Raw genomic sequence first — 17066 nt, 5'->3', positions numbered from 1 at the left:
TCTTTTTGTTTCTTGAGACTGTCTTCCCTCCTGGCCAATACCTTTAGCTCCTAGACTCATAATCCAAAGCTGCATTCCACCCTCACACCACAGGATGGGTTAAAACTAGAGTTCTAGAGCCATTTGTTTGCATATTGAAGAAATTTAGACAAGACAACTGCTTCCTGGACATTTCCATGGGAATGTACTACATTCAACTCAAAGTTGACATGTCCAAAATGGAACTCACTACATTTCCTCCAGAATCTCCCACCATTACCTTGGTTAAGCTGGAAACTGTTTTGCAGAATCCTTTTCCCTGTGTGGTTCCAGGTTAGAGTTGGCCAAGAAAGGAATTTGGAGGCACCCTATCTGAATGCCATCATGGTTCAATGATATGACCTGTAGATGCAGAGGTGCCTGGCGGGTTCCAGCTTGTCCTTGCTCCCTCTATTTTGCCTCCAGCTCTTTCTCTGGACTGAAGGCCCTGTTGACCAACAGCAGCCCAAGATCCATCAGCAGATGCCTGCCCTTAGACCCACAAAGGCAAATGCTTCTTCTAGACTTCTCCATCAGTCTCCCTTCTGAGGTCCAATTTCGGTGGCTGGACATCCTTAGCTTCTCAGACTGACTGGTTGGGGATTTAACTCACCTTCCCAGATGTTCACTTGCTTCCACAAACTGTGCAAGGTCTAATTTCAACAACAAATTCCTTATTCCATGAGTCCTACGGTTCAACTTTTACTGATTGAACCCTAGATGATACAGACACCACACCACCACCACCCTGTTCTCCTTTTCTGGACGTATACAATCAATCACCAAGGCCTGTCAGAATTCTTTCTTCAGTATCCCTCTACTCATGCACTTGTCTCCTTTTCCACTGCTTTCACATGTTCCAGGGTACAACAATATTTTGCCTGGATTACTGCACTGGCCTCCTAGCTGCTCTCCCCACGTCCAGTCTGGTTGTTTCTCAATGCATTCTCCGGGGAGTAGCCAGAGGTGATCCAACTGCCTAAGGCTTTTTACTGGCTTGGGATAAGCTCCCGGTTCCTGGGATAAGCTCCTTAATGTGTTTGACAAAGCTCTGCCTCATTTGCCTCTGCTAATTTGTCTAACTTCACTTCTCATCATTGCCCCCTCACCCCGTGCCAATATTGTGCAGAGCCATCAAACAAATCCTCCCCAGTTTGGTAGGACATGGCATTTGATTGTTTTCCTTTCAATTTCTTATTATTCAATTACTTTGTAATTCATACCACATATGCCCACACTGCATATTCATTTCCATCCGCTGCCTCACCCCCCTACCTCCACAAATGTGGGAAGGAATGAGGCATGTTTTTTAAGCAAGTACTGAGTCTCCTTTCGGCTCTCACTCCCTGGGGTGGGGTCGGGCATCCTGCAGGACAGGTGTGCTGTTCCGGTCTCACCTCCACATGTAGCCACTGGGGCGGGCAGGGACTAGAATAGTAGGAAACCACCCCCTTCTGGTGACTTAATGGTATCTTTCCAGAGAGGCAAAAATGGAGAAAACATGGTCCTCAAATCCTTCCCAAGGGAGAAGATGGGTATGGGTGTGTCTCTACATAAGTTCTCAGCAGCTTTTCTTCCAAAATCTCTTTGTGGTCTGTTAATTTTGTCATCAGTTGATTATTTTATTTATTTATTTTATTGACTTCAATAAAAACATGTGCTTATATTTATTGATTGATTAGATGCCCAATTAATGCCTTTTCCTTTTAAAATATTCAAACAATACAGAAGTATGTAGAGGAAGAGCAGAGGTCTCCCTTTCTAGAGGTAATAATTACTGCCAAAAAATCAGGTGTATATCGCTCCAGACCACTTTCTATGTATTTACATTATACATGAAAATATAGACACAACCTATTTTTTTAATTTAATTTTATTACGTTATGTTACTCACCATACATTACATCATTAGTTTTTGATGTAGTGTTCCATGATTCATTGTTTGCTTATAAAACCCAGGGCTCCATTCAATACGTGCCCTCCTTAATACCCATCACCGGGCTAACCCATCCCCCCACCTGACACAACCTATTTTTTTAAGTAAACTCTACCCCCAACATGGGTATTTTTAAAGTTTTAAATTTAGGTTTAATTTGCTTACTGTCAATGGCACAAATTCTAAATGTACAGTATGATGAATTTTTAGATGGGAATACACTTGTAGACTCCATTAAAACACTCTTCTGTATTTTTAAAAAATAACTTGGTAACATTACCACAATATTATTCTGTAAATGCTTTCCGTCATTTACTAGTGTGGGGTGGGGATTTTCAAGTCGGTACCTATTGACTTACCCTATTCTTTTTAACTGCTCTATTATATTCTATAAAAATGTAAAACATTTTAACATAGATTACCTATAATGATGGATTTTTTTTTGCTATGATAATCAAAGTTACAATAAATATGAACACATATGCCTGGTGCACAAGCTGGTGCTTGTTGGATATCCAAACCACAGAAAGTCTGGCTAGGTAATGAATGCATTATTCTTCTTAGTATTGCTATTATATTTTATATACAGATTCAAAATGTTACTCTGTGCCTATTCATCATTTTAAAAATGAATGAGGCAGCATTGTTTATAGTGCCTAAAAATAAGTAATTAGTTTACTAAACCAGTTGTAAATACATTGGCATACTATAAGGCCTATAAAAACAAATTGATTTATTTAGAAAAAAATCCACTGAATATCATTTGATAAAAAGCAGACTACAGAGCAGCATAAATAGGATAAACTCATTTTTGTAAAATTGTACAGCTGCGTAAAGAAATAGCTAGAAAAATATTTACCAAACTGATATGTTTTATTATTGTAAGAGATTTTTTACTTTTTTATTTAGATTTTTTTAATGAAAATGTATCATTTCCCCTGAATAATTATGGTATTTTCAAATAAATAAATCTATGCCTTTTTTACAGTTTTACATAAAAACTTCCATACATTTTTATTTTTAAAAAATAAATCAGGGGGCACCTGGGTGGCTCAGTCTTTAAGCGTCTGCCTTAGGCTCAGGTCATGATCTCAGGGTCCTGGGATTGAGCCCCACATCAGGCTCCCTGCTCAGCAGGGAGTCTGCTTGTTCTTCACCCCCCCACCCCTCCTCCCTACTCCTGTGTTCTCTCTCAAATAAACAAATAAAATCTTTAAAAAATAAAACAAAACAAGAAACAATGCTCCAACAAAAAAATCCTGTACATATACCCATTTGATAAATCCCTTGTAGTAAAATTCCTCTCTCAATGACTAAGTACATTTGCATTTTTCAAATTTATTTAACAACTCTTTATTGAAGATACACTATGTGTCAGACACTGTTTTTAGGCTGGGGATACCATATGAAGAAAAGAAATTTGTTCCTACAAGGAACACATATTCCAAATTTTGCCAAATAGCCACCTATACATTTTATACTAATTTATACCAGTTTTGAGTTTTATTTCCTCTATCCTGATTAATAATGGGCATTAAAGAGAAAAATAGGAGTTTACTCGTTTTTCTTTTCATTTTAAATTAAGAGAAAGTTGACATTTTTACAAATATTTATAGGGTACTAAACTTTCTTTTACTCTGAAACTGATGATTCAGATATTTTCCCCCCAGTTGTGTTGTTAACCTTTTTCTCATTGATTAGACACCTATCTTCCATAATAGTAAACTTTTCACATATGTAATTACTTTTCTGTATTGTTTATTTTTTTCTTAATAAGCATGCATAATTTTTCTGAAAATAATAAACCTACTTTTAAATATATAAGTAGCCAACCCAATATTGAAAGAGAAGGACAAAGTTGGAGGGCTGACACTATCCAACATCAAGACTTACTCTACGGGCGCCTGGGTGGCTCAGTCGTTAAGCGTCTGACTTCGACTCGGGGCATGATCCCAGGGTCCTGGGATGGAGCCCCCCATCGGGCTCCCTGCTCGGCAGGAAGCCTGCTTCCCCCTCTCCCACTCCCCCTGCTTGTTTTCCCTCTCTGGTTGTGTCTCTGTCAAAAAAAATAAATAAAATCTTAAAAAAAAAAAGACTTAGTCTAAAGCTATAGAAATCAAGACAATGTGGTATTGGTGAAAGAACAGACAACAAGATCGATGGAACAGAACAGAGAGCCCAGACATGAACCTACAGATATAATCAACTGATCTTTAAAAATGGAGCAAAGACAATTCAATGGAGAAAGGATAATCTTTTGAACAAATGGTTCTGGAACAACTGGACATCCTCATGCAAAAAAATAAAAATAAAAGAATCTAGACACAGATCTACCACTTCTCACAAAATTAACTCAAAATGGTTCAAACACCTAAATTTAAAACAGAAAACTACTCTCTCAAATAAATAAAACCTTTTAAAACAGAAAACTATAAAACTCCTAAAATGAACATAGGATAAAATCTAGTAACCTTGGGTTTGGCAATGACTTTTTAGATATGAAAAGCTCGATCCATGGGAGAAAAATTGATAAGTTGAACTTCATTGAAATTAAAAACTGCTCTGCAAAATACACTAATAGAATGGAAAGGCAAACCACAATTTGAGAGAAAATATTTGTAAAACACATATTTGACAAATGACTGATATCAAAAGATGCAAAGAACCCTTAAAACCCCACAACAAAAAAACAAACAACTGGATTTAAAAATGGGCATAAGATCTGAACAGACCCTTCACCAAAGAAAATATACAGATGGCAAATAAGCATAGGAAATGATGTTTAATATTGTATGTCATTAGAGAATCGCAAATGAAAACAATGAACTATCACTACACACCTATTACAATGACTAAAGTCCAAAACACTGATGACACCAATTGAGAGAGAAGGTGATGAACAGCAGGAACCCTCGTATCTTGCCCGTGGGAATTTAAAATGATACAGTCACTTTGGAAGACAGTTTGGCAGTTTCTTGCAAAACTAAAACAAAACAAAACAAACAAAAAAACTAAACATATGTTTACTCTACAATAGAGCAATTACACTCCTAGGTATTTACCCAAATGAGTTGAAGACTTAACATCCACACAAAACCTGCACGTGAATGTTTACTGCAACTTCATCCATAATTGACAAAACTTGGAAGCCGCCAAGATGTCCTTCACTGGGTGAATGGATAAATAAACTGTGGTACATCCATACACTGGAATAGAATTCAGTGATGAAAAGAAATGAGCTATCAGGCCAGGAAAAGATATGGATGAATCTTTAATGCATATCACTAAGGGAAAGAAGCCAATCTAAAAAGGCTACATATCCTATGACTCTAGCTACATGACACTCTAGAAAAGGCAGAACTATGGGGATAATAAAAGGATCAATGGTTGCCAGGAGTTGGGAGGAGAGAGGAATGAGTGGGTGGAGCACAGGGGATTTTTAGAGCAGTAAAACTCTTCTGAATGATAATGTAATAGTGGATACAAGTTATTATACATTTGTCAAAACTTACAGAATGTATAATACAAAGAATGAATTTAAATGTAAACTATGGGTTTAGTTCATAATAATGTATCAATATTGGCTTACCAATTCTAGCAAATGCATCATGTTAATGCAAGATGTTAATATGGAGGGATGAAGGGCGTTAGGGTGCATATGGGAAATCTGTACTTTCTGCTCAATTTTTCTGTAATCCTAAAAGTGCTCAAAAACAAGTTTACTAATTAAATAATATGTGTGTATAAGTAGAAACATTCTAGGAAAATATCTTTCTGGAAATGTATCCAACAATTTTGTTTTCCTAATTTACGTCTAAAGCAAATAAAAAGGTGGTAGGAAATTAGAAGATAGACTCTCTTGGGAAGGCTGACCTCACAGGAGAATTCTTTTCCTATAAGATGGCTATATCAATTATTCATTTTACATACTGAACACCTACAGGAGCAGGCACCAGACAGAAAGGCCAATGGCAGGTGTCTTTTCTTGAGGAGGTCAATGTCATGAGGAAGATAGATATATAGGTGCAGTACTGGATAACAACGTCAGTGCAGGGACTATTTCTAATCATTTCATCCACATTGTCTTACATCCATACGATGCTGCAAACAGACACTATTAACCCATTTTACAGGCAAAAAGACACTAAGCTCTGGAAGGTGAGTTAGCTTGCTTGGGGTAAGTGGCAGAGTTGACAATTAAGCTCAAGTGTGTTGACCAGCAAAATGGGTGACTTTTCTATCATGCCAGAGACAGAGGTAAAGTCAATTCACTTTGGAAGAAGCAGACCATCAGTGATTCATGTTGCTTAAGGAAGTTGGATTCTGGTTTGAAACTTTTGACGTTCAAATACATTCCCAAGTCTTTTTTTTTTTTTTTTTAAGATTTTATTTATTTTTCCACAGAGAGAGAGAGAGACAGTGAGAGAGGGAACACAAGCAGGGGGAGTGGGAGAGGGAGAAGCAGGCTTCCTGCTGAGCAGGGAGCCCGATGCGGGACTTGATCCCAGGACCCTGGGATCATGACCTGAGCTGAAGGCAGACGCTCAACGACTGAGCCACCCAGGCGCCCCATTCCCAAGTCTTTTGTCTCAGACTCACTCTTACTTGCCTTTTTCCCACTGGAGTCAATTCTTTGGTTTGTCATCCTCCCAACTGAAGGTCCATCAGCTGTGTGTGGCTCAACAGAAAGAACAGACTAGAAAATACCGAAAGCCAAGCTCTCTAGTGGGCTGCCCTCATTCGGCTTAAACCTGTCTGTCAAATTCGTTTCCTAGATATTCCACAACTATGCTTGTAAAAGTCGAGGCAGCAGGCACCAGCCTGTGTGGAAGAGAGTTATAGTTAGTAGTCTTTTAGGAGCTGTCTCTTTGGATATCATGGAGATTCTGGTACAGCTTGTTACTGTTTGAGGGCTTGTGGGCCTGCAGCAGAGAAAACGGAGTGGGTGGTTTGCTAAAGTTTTTATAAATACCCCAGTATTTATTTAATGGTAGAAACGCACAGAGAGAACACACAGAGCATTAGAGGAAAGAACACAGCTTAGCTCCATTCATCCTCTGGGCCCAGGACCAAGCACTTCCAGTCTGTTCTGAGGATCTGCCTCTGGAGCCAGCTGCAGCCCTGTGTCTGGGGAAGTCACCTGCCTGGCTGCCGGAGGAGGAAGGAAGGAAGGAACAGGGAACAATGAAGCCCTTGTTAAAAGCCAAGTTTTTTGTTGTTGTTGTTTGGTTTTGTTTTTTAAGTTTGGTTTCTAATCATGTCACTCCTCGGCTTGAAACCTTTCAGGAGCTTGTCCCTGCTTCTAGGATAAAGGTCAAAAGCCCTGATACGGCAGGCGACGCTCTCTAGAGCCTGCTCTTCAGCCTCATCTCTCCCCATTTTCCTTTTCTTTGAAGTTCCACAAACATGTCCACACTCTGCCCACCTCAGGCCTATACATGCTATTCCCTCCACCTGGAATGCTTTTCCCACCACTGGTCCCTAATTCTAGCTTATTCTTCATTTCTCAGCTAAAACGTTCGTTCTGCAAGCTGAACTTCAGCATCATCAGAAAGGGGTTTCCGGAGGCCTCAAATCAATTCTCCATCTGGGGCGCCTGGGTGGCTCAGTCGGTTAAGCGTCTGCTTTTGGCTCAGGTCATGATCCCAGGGTCCTGGGGTCGAGCTTCTCCCTCTCCCTCCATTGCTCTCCCTGCTTGTGCTCTCTCATTCTCTCTGACAAATAAATAAATAAAATCTTTTTTAAAAAAATCGATACTCTATCCTTGTCATACACCTTCCCAACTCCTTATATGATTCCTTTATTTGAGTTTCTAATGATGTCTCTGTGTGATTATTTAATTAATGTCTGTCTCTCCCTTTCTGTCTCGCTTGCCATTTTAACCTCAGAGCCAATGCATAGACTTATAGTGGGTATATCTGCCATGTAAGGAGAGTTCCACAAATATTTGTCAAATAAATGAACAATAAAATAAATGAGCACTTAAGTATTCAGTTTTAATAAAGGGAGTAAAAAAGCTCCTCATTATTTTCCCTCTTTCTCAATTCTTATCTGTGCCTTAGTCTGAAGATACACTCCCCAGAAGCTGGCTAATAGTAGGACTAAGAAAAAGGAGAATGTAATCTCAGAAGCTCTTAGACTCTGCTGCTGGGAACTTGGCCACCAAGCAGTCTTACCCACTAGCCATGTGTGCTGTTTAAATTTAAGCTAATTAAGGGGCACCTGGCTGGCTCAGTTGGTAGAGCATGGGACTCTTAGTCTTGGGGTCAAGGGTTCAAGTCCTATGTTGGGTGTGGAGCCTACTTAAAATAAAAGAAATAAATTAAATTAGTTAAAATTAAATAAAATTAAAATTTCATCAATTAATCAGATTAAAAGTTCATCAATCCCACCAGCTACATTTCACATATCAATGGTCACACATGGTCAGTAGCTACCATATTGGACTGTGCCAATGTAGAACATTTCCATTATCACAGAAAGTTCTATTGAATAGTGAGTGCTACTCTAGAATGAAAAATACCTCTTCTGCACAGAACACAGGATTCTCAGCAGGTTGAAAGACGAAAGCCTACTTTCCTTCCTGCTTTCAGATCAGGAGGTGGGGGAGAAGCCCTGTGGCTGTTAGGATTATTGTCTCTCTTACATGTAATTTTTAGATGCTGCAGCTGAAGGGTCTTCATCTATAAGCACGACTCCTAAGTGCTCTCCATTAGGGTTGTTACGAAGATTAAGTTAGTTATAACACATGTTTAGGCCTTTAGTTCTCAGTAAATGGTAGCTGCGCTTGTTACCGGCTGAAAGTTAACGTGGTTAAGAGCAGGAGAGACTCTCGCGCCAATTATTTAGCTTCTCTGAGGCTCAAGTTCCTCATCCTTACAATGGGGATAATAACTTGAACATCCTGGAAAGGATTAGATAGGATGTTTTGCAAAAAGGGCTTAGCATAGTGCCAAGGATATAGTAAGTACCCCCAAACTGTCAGCTATTCTTATTTTATTATTGTTAAGTGCTAGAACAAATTTTAATTTCTCATGAATTGCCAAAAATTGGATTCCAGGTGTGGGGGCGCCTGGGTGGCTCAGTTGGTTAAGCAGCTGACTCTTGATTTCAGCTCAGGTCATGATCTCAGGGTCCTAGGATCTAGCCCTGAGTCTAGTCGGGCTCCTCGCTCAGCGGGGATTCTGCTTGAGATTCTCTCCCTCTGCAACCCCCCCCCACTCTCTCTCAAATAAATAAATAAATAAATCTTAAAAAAAAAATTCCAAGTGTGTTTCTGCTGTGCTGAAGTGGCCAGTAGTCTAACTTCCTGAAACTTTCATTTTGTTTTGCCGAGGGCTGACAGCCCAACCCGTAAATCGAAACTGCTGGTAAGAGTCAGTTAAATTCCCTGCTGTGACTCCCACGTTTCTGAGATGCCCCTGACTTCTCACTGGGCCAAAGAAATGCCTGACATAGCCTATATGTCAGAATTCTACTAAAAAATACTGGTCATCTTAAATGATTGAACTTTTATCTAATTTTTCTGTTTGGCCACAGCTAGATTCCTCTAAAGTCTCCTCTCAATTCTACTATTTTCTCCCAAATTCTAGATTTGTTTCCATAAGGCAACCAAATTCCTGACAGGATGTGTATGTTTGTATTTGGAAGATAGAGGGGGAGAAAGGAGAGAGGGAAATTAATTTTAATCTGACATCAAGTTAAAAGCAAGAGGAAGGAAGATGGGGTGGCAGAAGGGGGTCCCTAATTATTGAATACTCACCATTTGTCAGACAAATTATTTTTATTTTTTGTGGACTTCCTTTTTTCTTCTTTTTAACTTAAGTTTATTTTTTTAAGATTTATTTATTTAAGAGAAGAGAGTGTGGGGGGAGGGGGAGGAGAAGAGGGAGAAGGAGAGTAATTCTCAAGCAGACTCCCCGCTGAGCATGGAGCCTGACATGGCGCTTGATCTCAGGACTCTGAGATCATGATTTGACCTGAAATCAAGTGTGTCGGCTGCTTAACCGACTGAGCCACTCAGGTACCCCTCTTCTTCTCTATTTTTTATTTCAAAGTAATACATGTACACAGTCAAAATGTAATTGTAGGTAAAGTGTACAAATTTTGAATGCATTTTTTCCCAAAATTGTAAATGACTGTAAATGTAAAAAAAGAAATTAAAATTATTTTTCACATTTTAAGAAATGCTATCTTTCTTCTAAAATATTCAAAATGACCTATCAAAACTAAAAAGCAAAATGAAATTAATCACTATCAAATTTCTAGTCAAAGGTATTAAAATAAGCTGCATGTTTTATTAGCTTTTTAGAAAGTTCAGTTGTCCTTAATAATTTTATAAAACTGTTCACAGTGTTTGCATTTAATGTTCACCTATTTGCCAATGAAAAAAATCTGTCATGCTTCCCATATATAATGTTTAGATCTATATACATACACATTTAAGGGTAAAAAATTCTCTAATATTACAAAATGTTCCTCAGACACTGCAACGTTACTGAATACTTGTGCTAATTTATGAAGATCTTCAGAGGCATGAATTGGAGCACAAAGAGAAGCAAGACAGCGGCTGCTTGGCACTCTGGGAAACAATACTTTGTATGCAGGAGTCTTTTGCATTCATACTAAGAAGGAGGATTTGACAAGTTAATTTGTCTTTTCTCTTACCTAAGCATTCCTGCCACTCAGATCCTTCCTGCACTTCCATACTGTGCTCTCTCACACTCAAAACTTCTCAATATTCTGATCCAGACACCTTCTGTTTTGAGAATCTAGGACAAGAAAGGCAAGGAAGTGTGTCTCCTTAGGGCATAATACGGTTAGGTAAAAGATGAATGTTTAGGTTTACAGGGTTGTCCTGTTTAGAGCTCATACCAACTGACAAGTGACAGAGATTCCCCTCCCCGCCTCTGCTTGTGAGTGTTTATGACATGAGAGATGCTATAAACTATGGGTCTCAGAGTAGACACTCCTCTTGCCTGAGACCAAGGGCAATGCTGTTTTAAAAACTAATTAGAAAACATGCAAACTTTAATGGGGTGCCTGACTGTTCTTCAAAAGCACTACAGTGAACCTGCTGTAAAGATGGATCTATAAGGTCATGCTGCAAGGCACTCCTGGTACATTTAACAATGATAGTTTAAAAATGGTATACAAAGAGAAAATTTTAATAAGACGTTGCCCACTGCCTCACACTATAGTCAGCAACTGATAGAGATGCAACAGGACTTAAATGTGAAAGATAGGAACAGTAAAACTTGGGATGCCTGGGTGGCTCATTTGGTTAAGCGGCTGCCTTCTGCTCAGGTCATGATCCCAGGGTCCTGGTATCAGGTCCCACCTTGCTCCGCAGGGAATCTGCTTCTCCTGCCTGCCGTTCCCTCCTGCTTGTGCTCTCTCTCTCTCTCAATAAAACTCAAAGAACACTTAGAAGAAGAAGGGAACTGGGTTAGGCAAAGAATTTTTACATGGAACACAAAAGCACTAAACGTAGAAGAAAATATTAATAAATCAGACCAATATAATAAGAGTATCTCTTCATCAAGGATACTATTTTTTTAAAAGATTTTATTTATTTATTTGAGAGAGAGAGAATGAGGGATAGAGAGCATGAGAGGGAAGAGGGTCAGAGGGAGAAGCAGACTCCCCACTGAGCAGGGAGCCCGATGTGGGACTCGATCCCGGGACTCCAGGATCATGACCTGAGCCGAAGGCAGTCGCTTAACCAACCGAGCCACCCAGGCGCCCCATCAAGGATACTATTAAGAGAGTGAAAGATCAAGCCTCAGACTAAGAGAAGAGATTTGCAACATATATATCCATCGAAGGTTTCAAATTGGAAATATACGTTAAAAATCTGCTAAAAAATAAAAAAAGACAAACTAATTTTAAAGTGGGTAAAAGACTTGAACAGGCATTTATTTCATAAAAGAGGAAATCCAAAATGCCAGTAAGCAAATGAAAATGTGCTCAACATTATTATGCATGTTGAAAGTGCTAATTAAAACCACAAGGACTGAGGGCGCCTGGGTGGCTCAGTTGGTTAAGCGACTGCCTTCGGCTCAGGTCATGATCCTGGAGTCCCGAGATCGAGTCCCACATCGGGCTCCCTGCTCGGCGGGGAGTCTGCTTCTTCCTCTGACTCTCCTCCTTCTCATGCTCTCTGTCTCTCATTCTCTCTCTCTCAAATAAATAAATAGAATCTTTAAAAAAAAATAAAAAAAGACCCACAAGGACTGAAACAAATAATACATTATATGTTAATTATAAAAAAAACCCACAAGGAGATAACATTTTACAACCACCAAATGGTGAAAATGAAAGACACTGATGATACCAAAGTTTGATGAGGATGTGCAACACTGCACATGGGAGCATAAATTGGTACAGCCACTTTGGAAAACTGGCAGCATCTATTAAAGCTCAATGTACACTATCCCTATGATGCCACAACCGTACTCCTAGGTATAGGAGAAATGAGCATATATGAGCACAAAAAAGCATTATAAGAATATTCAGGGGCACCTGGGTGGCTCAGTTGGTTGAACGTCTGACTCTTGGTTTCAGCTCAGGTCATGATCCCATCGTTGTGGGATTTGAGCCCCATGTTGGGCTCTGTGCTTAATGCAGAGTCTGCTTCAGATTTTTTCTCCCTTTCCCTCCGCCCCTCTCCTGCTCCTCTCTCTCTCTAAAATGAATAAATGAAATCTTTAAAAAAAAAACCAAACAAACAAAAGAATATTCATAGCAACTTTATTCATAGTAGTAAAGAATTGGACATGCTCATCAATAGGAGAATGGATAAGCTATGGTATAGTCATATAATGGAATACTATGCAACAGTAAAAAGAAGGGACATATGGCTTCATGGAACAACATGATGGGGTCATAAATATAACTGTATTCAAAAAGGAGACTCACAACCAGAGTCCATGCTATATGATTATAGTTATATGAAATTCAAGAACAGGCAAGACTAATCTATGATGATAAAGCCAGAATAATGATTGCCTGAGGGTACTGACTAACTAGAAAGGGGCAAAAGGGAGGCTTCTTGGGTGTTGGGAATGTTCTGTATCTCAATCTGGATAATGAGTGGCCAAGTATATGCACATATAAAAATTCATTGAGTGGGACCATTACAATTAGGGCACTTAATAGATGTTATATCTTTAAAAAAAATGTCTACTAAGAAAAATAGAATTAAATATCCCAGCAACTGTTTTCATCAACTGAAAGAAATCTGAAGAGACTTTTTGCTTTTACAAATAAAGCCCATTACCATACTAACTGAGGTCTTTCATAAAAGTGAAAGGTTGGAATGTGAACTTTCTGAAAGTGGGGGGATACTTCTATTCAGATACAGAAAATTGTTACAGAAAACTTAGGTGATACCAAAGTTTGGTTCTTTGAAAATTTGATTTTTTTTTTTTTTTTAAGTAGCCTCAACCGTAGGGCTCAAACTCACAACGCTGAGATCAAGAGTTGCATGCTCAACTGACTGAGCCAGTTGGGTATCCCCCAAATTTGATTTTTTAAATATAATTTTCAAGTTATTCAAAGAGATAGATACTCACATATTGCCATAAAAAAGCAGTCAGCCACTTAGCCTGAATTCAGAAGAAAGAAGTCTTCATTTCTTTTACTTGCTTTGTACCTTTATTGTAAATGGTAGGTAGGCTGACAAACATGTATTAGAATTTAAGACAAAAAACAGTGACAATGGGGAAAAACCTCTTTTTACAAGGGCAGTGCTCGGCCAAACACATTTAGGCCTATTCATATTAAATATGGAAAGTTGTTATTAAGAACAATTAAAAATAAAAAAAAGAAAACAAACAATTAAAAATAAAAATGAATAAGATAGCACTAATGGTATTTGGGGCACGTCTAAGACTCATTGTAGAAATGAGGATTTAAGGGGCACCTGGTGACTCAGCCGGTAAGTGTCTGCCTTTGGCTCAGGTCATGGTCCTAGAGTCCTGGGATCGAACCCCTGCATTCGGCTCCCTGCTCCGTGGGAAGCCTGCTCTTCCCTCTCCCACTCCCCCTGCTTGTGTTCCCTCTCTCGCTGTGTCTTTCAAATAAAGTTAAAAAAAAAAAAAAAGAAATGAGGATTTAATTGCGTAAACGCTTGAAAACTAGGGAAAAATAATTTATGTCTCTGAACTCTAGGAATCATTTTATAATTGTTTTTCAGTAATTTTTCCTTAGAAAGAAAAAATTTATTTTAGAGGTTATTAAAACAAATGTCATTACAGCCACTTTTTCCAGGGGGACGTTGGCTCAAGGAGCTTCACACTAAGGCATGTCTTTATTTTACAATCATCATCAAGCTGCTATCTCTAAACACAGGTGGCTATGCCAGAAAGGACGCCACGCTGGGGCAAACCTGCTTGGACACCACCTGATCCAGACTCAGCCCTTGGAGTCTGGGCCCTCCGTGGGGACAGTTTCAATCTCCCTGTGGCTTCAGGCTTGTTGGTGCTTTACAGAAGCTGTGTTGGCTTGGTAGGAAAGAATATGGCAAAAAGGTGCTGGGGGTTGCAGTAACAATAGATGGTCACAAAACTTGCCCTTCTTAGATGAGAAGGCATGTCTGAGCAAGGGGTACTAGACGCACTGGGTGTGGGGGTGGGTTGGGGCTGTGGGGGCAGCCATGCTGTCGGAGGGCGTCAGGCAGTATAGCCAATGGGAAGGCCTCGGCAGGAAAGAGCTTCCTGAGCTTGGGTGGAGCTTGCCACTCACTGGAGAAAGGGCTAGGAGAGGTTGGACTTTGCCAAGCAGATGATGGAGTTGAGGCTGTATTTTATTTTATTTTATTTTTTAAAGATTTTATTTATTTTTCAGAGGGAGAGAGAGAGAGAGAGAGAACAAGCAGAGAACAAGCTCCCCGAGCAGGGAGCCAGATGCAGGGGCTTGATCCCAGGACTCTGGGACCATGACCTGAGCCCAAGGCAGACATTTAACTAATTGAGCCACGCAGGCATCCCTGAGACTGTATTTTAAATGTTGTGAGAAGCCATTAAAGGGTTTCAAGCAGGGAACTGTGGGATCAGGTTTGTACTTAGAATTTTAAAACTCTGTCCTTTGATGAGGGGATTGTGATAGAGCCAGGGTAAAAGCAGAAAGACCAGTTAGGAAGTTGTTATTAGTAGTCTGGGCAAGAGATGATAGCCGTGGAGAGAAATATGAACAGATGGAACATAGAATTTATAGGTAGAAATGACTACTAGTACTTACTAAGACTTTGAGTGAGGAACTAGGGATATAAAAATGAGAAAAATCTGTTTTATTTTTATTTATTTATTTTATTTTTTTAAAGATTGTATTTATTTAAGAGCAAGAGATTGAGGAAGAGAAAGAGAGAGCACAAGCAGGGGGAGTGGCAGGCAGAGGGAGAGGGAGAAGCAGGGAGCCCGATGCGGGGCTCAATCCCAGGACCCTGGGACCATGACCTGAGCCGAACGCAGACACTTAACTGACTGAGCCACCCAGGCATCCCAAGAAAAATGTTTCATTCTCAAGGATGCCCAGTGAAAGATAAATACATTTAAGAGTTTGCTATCTATTTCTCTGAACATTGCTCTTGCTTTTGCATTTTTACATGCACTCATTGAACATATACAAAACTGGGCTTACCGGTCAGTGTGCCTGTTTTTAATACAAATGGTATTAAACTGTACAGGGTTCATTCAACAGTACTTCTTGGAGATCTGTCTATGCTATTATATTTGTATAAAGGTCATTCTTTTAACAGGAACATAATATTCTATGGTATTAATATGCCAGAATTAATCTCCAGTGGTCAGACCGCCCCCTACAATTCCTACTCTCCAAGCCCTTCATTTTCTAATTGTGGCTTCCTTACCTAAGTAAATTGTGTTAACCTCAATAAAGAGGTAAACTGAGGCAGGTTCAAATTACCAGAAATGGAATTTTTGGGGAATAGCAAAGGAATGCCATTCAGGAAACAGATGCTGTAGCAAGCTACAGGTGAATCCATTGAGGGCTTCTGGTGGGGTGGAGAAAGTCCATCCAGAGTCCAAGCAGTTAAGTTCATTGGCTTGAGGATGGGAAGAGATTCTTAGTGCATGTTCATTGGTCAGGAGATGTCTTCGTCTTCTATAAATCAGGCATTTACAGGAAATCATCTTCAGTTCTTAAGTTCTGTTCTTTTGAGGATGCATGTGTGAGATTCTCCATTGCATATACTCCAGTTCCATTTTATTTTATTTATTTTATTAAGTAAACTCTACCCCTAACATGGGCCTCAAACTCACGACCTGGAGATCAAGAGTCGCATACTCTACCAATTGAGCCAGCCAGGCGCCCCCCTCTGGTTCCATTTTGGATTGAAAGCCTTTCACAGTTGTAAATATAAACCAAAACATTGCCTTTTATTGTCTTGGTACTCACTTCGTAAAAAGGGCTCTGCACCCAGGAACTTACTGAATGCTCACAACAGCCTGATTATGAAGAGGCAACAAGCCTCCTGAATCCTTTGCCCTTGAAATGTCCCTGCCTGGTGTTCATAACACACTTTGAATAGGCCTTGAAACTGTGGGCCTGCAGCCTAAGGCAGTATGTCATCTGGGTGCTCTGAGCAGGGAAATAATGAAAAATAATGTTCAGTTGATGTCACAAGCCATTCACCATTCAGACAGTGATAGTTTTCAGGATGGACTGAAATGAGTTTGTTTTCTTCTGCTTCAAAACATTCTGGAAATAGCCTGCCTCCTGAATTCTGAGGCTGGCTGTGGAGAGGGGACGTGATGGGTGAGTTAATATTAAAGTTGGGGTTTTCCCCCAACATTTTATTGTGGAAAATTTCAAACATACAGAAAAATTCTAATTGCCCAGTGAACACTCCTACACTCACTACCTAGATTCCATTATTAACATTTTACTGATTGCTTTATCACCCAGTCTGTTCATCTGCCTATTTGCCCATTCACAGATGCCTCAATTCATTTTCTTTAATTTAAAAAAAATTTTTTAAATTTTTATTTGAGAGAGAGAGAACGAGAGCACGTGTGCAAGAGCAGCGGAGGGGGAGGGTAGAAGGAGAGGGTGAAGCGGACTCCCCACTGAGCAGCGAGCCCCCCAGGAT

Source organism: Zalophus californianus, chromosome 1 (genome assembly GCF_009762305.2).
Source record: "Zalophus californianus isolate mZalCal1 chromosome 1, mZalCal1.pri.v2, whole genome shotgun sequence".
In the NCBI taxonomy this organism is placed as follows: Eukaryota; Metazoa; Chordata; class Mammalia; order Carnivora; family Otariidae; genus Zalophus; species Zalophus californianus.
This window is presented reverse-complemented; position numbering follows the sequence as displayed.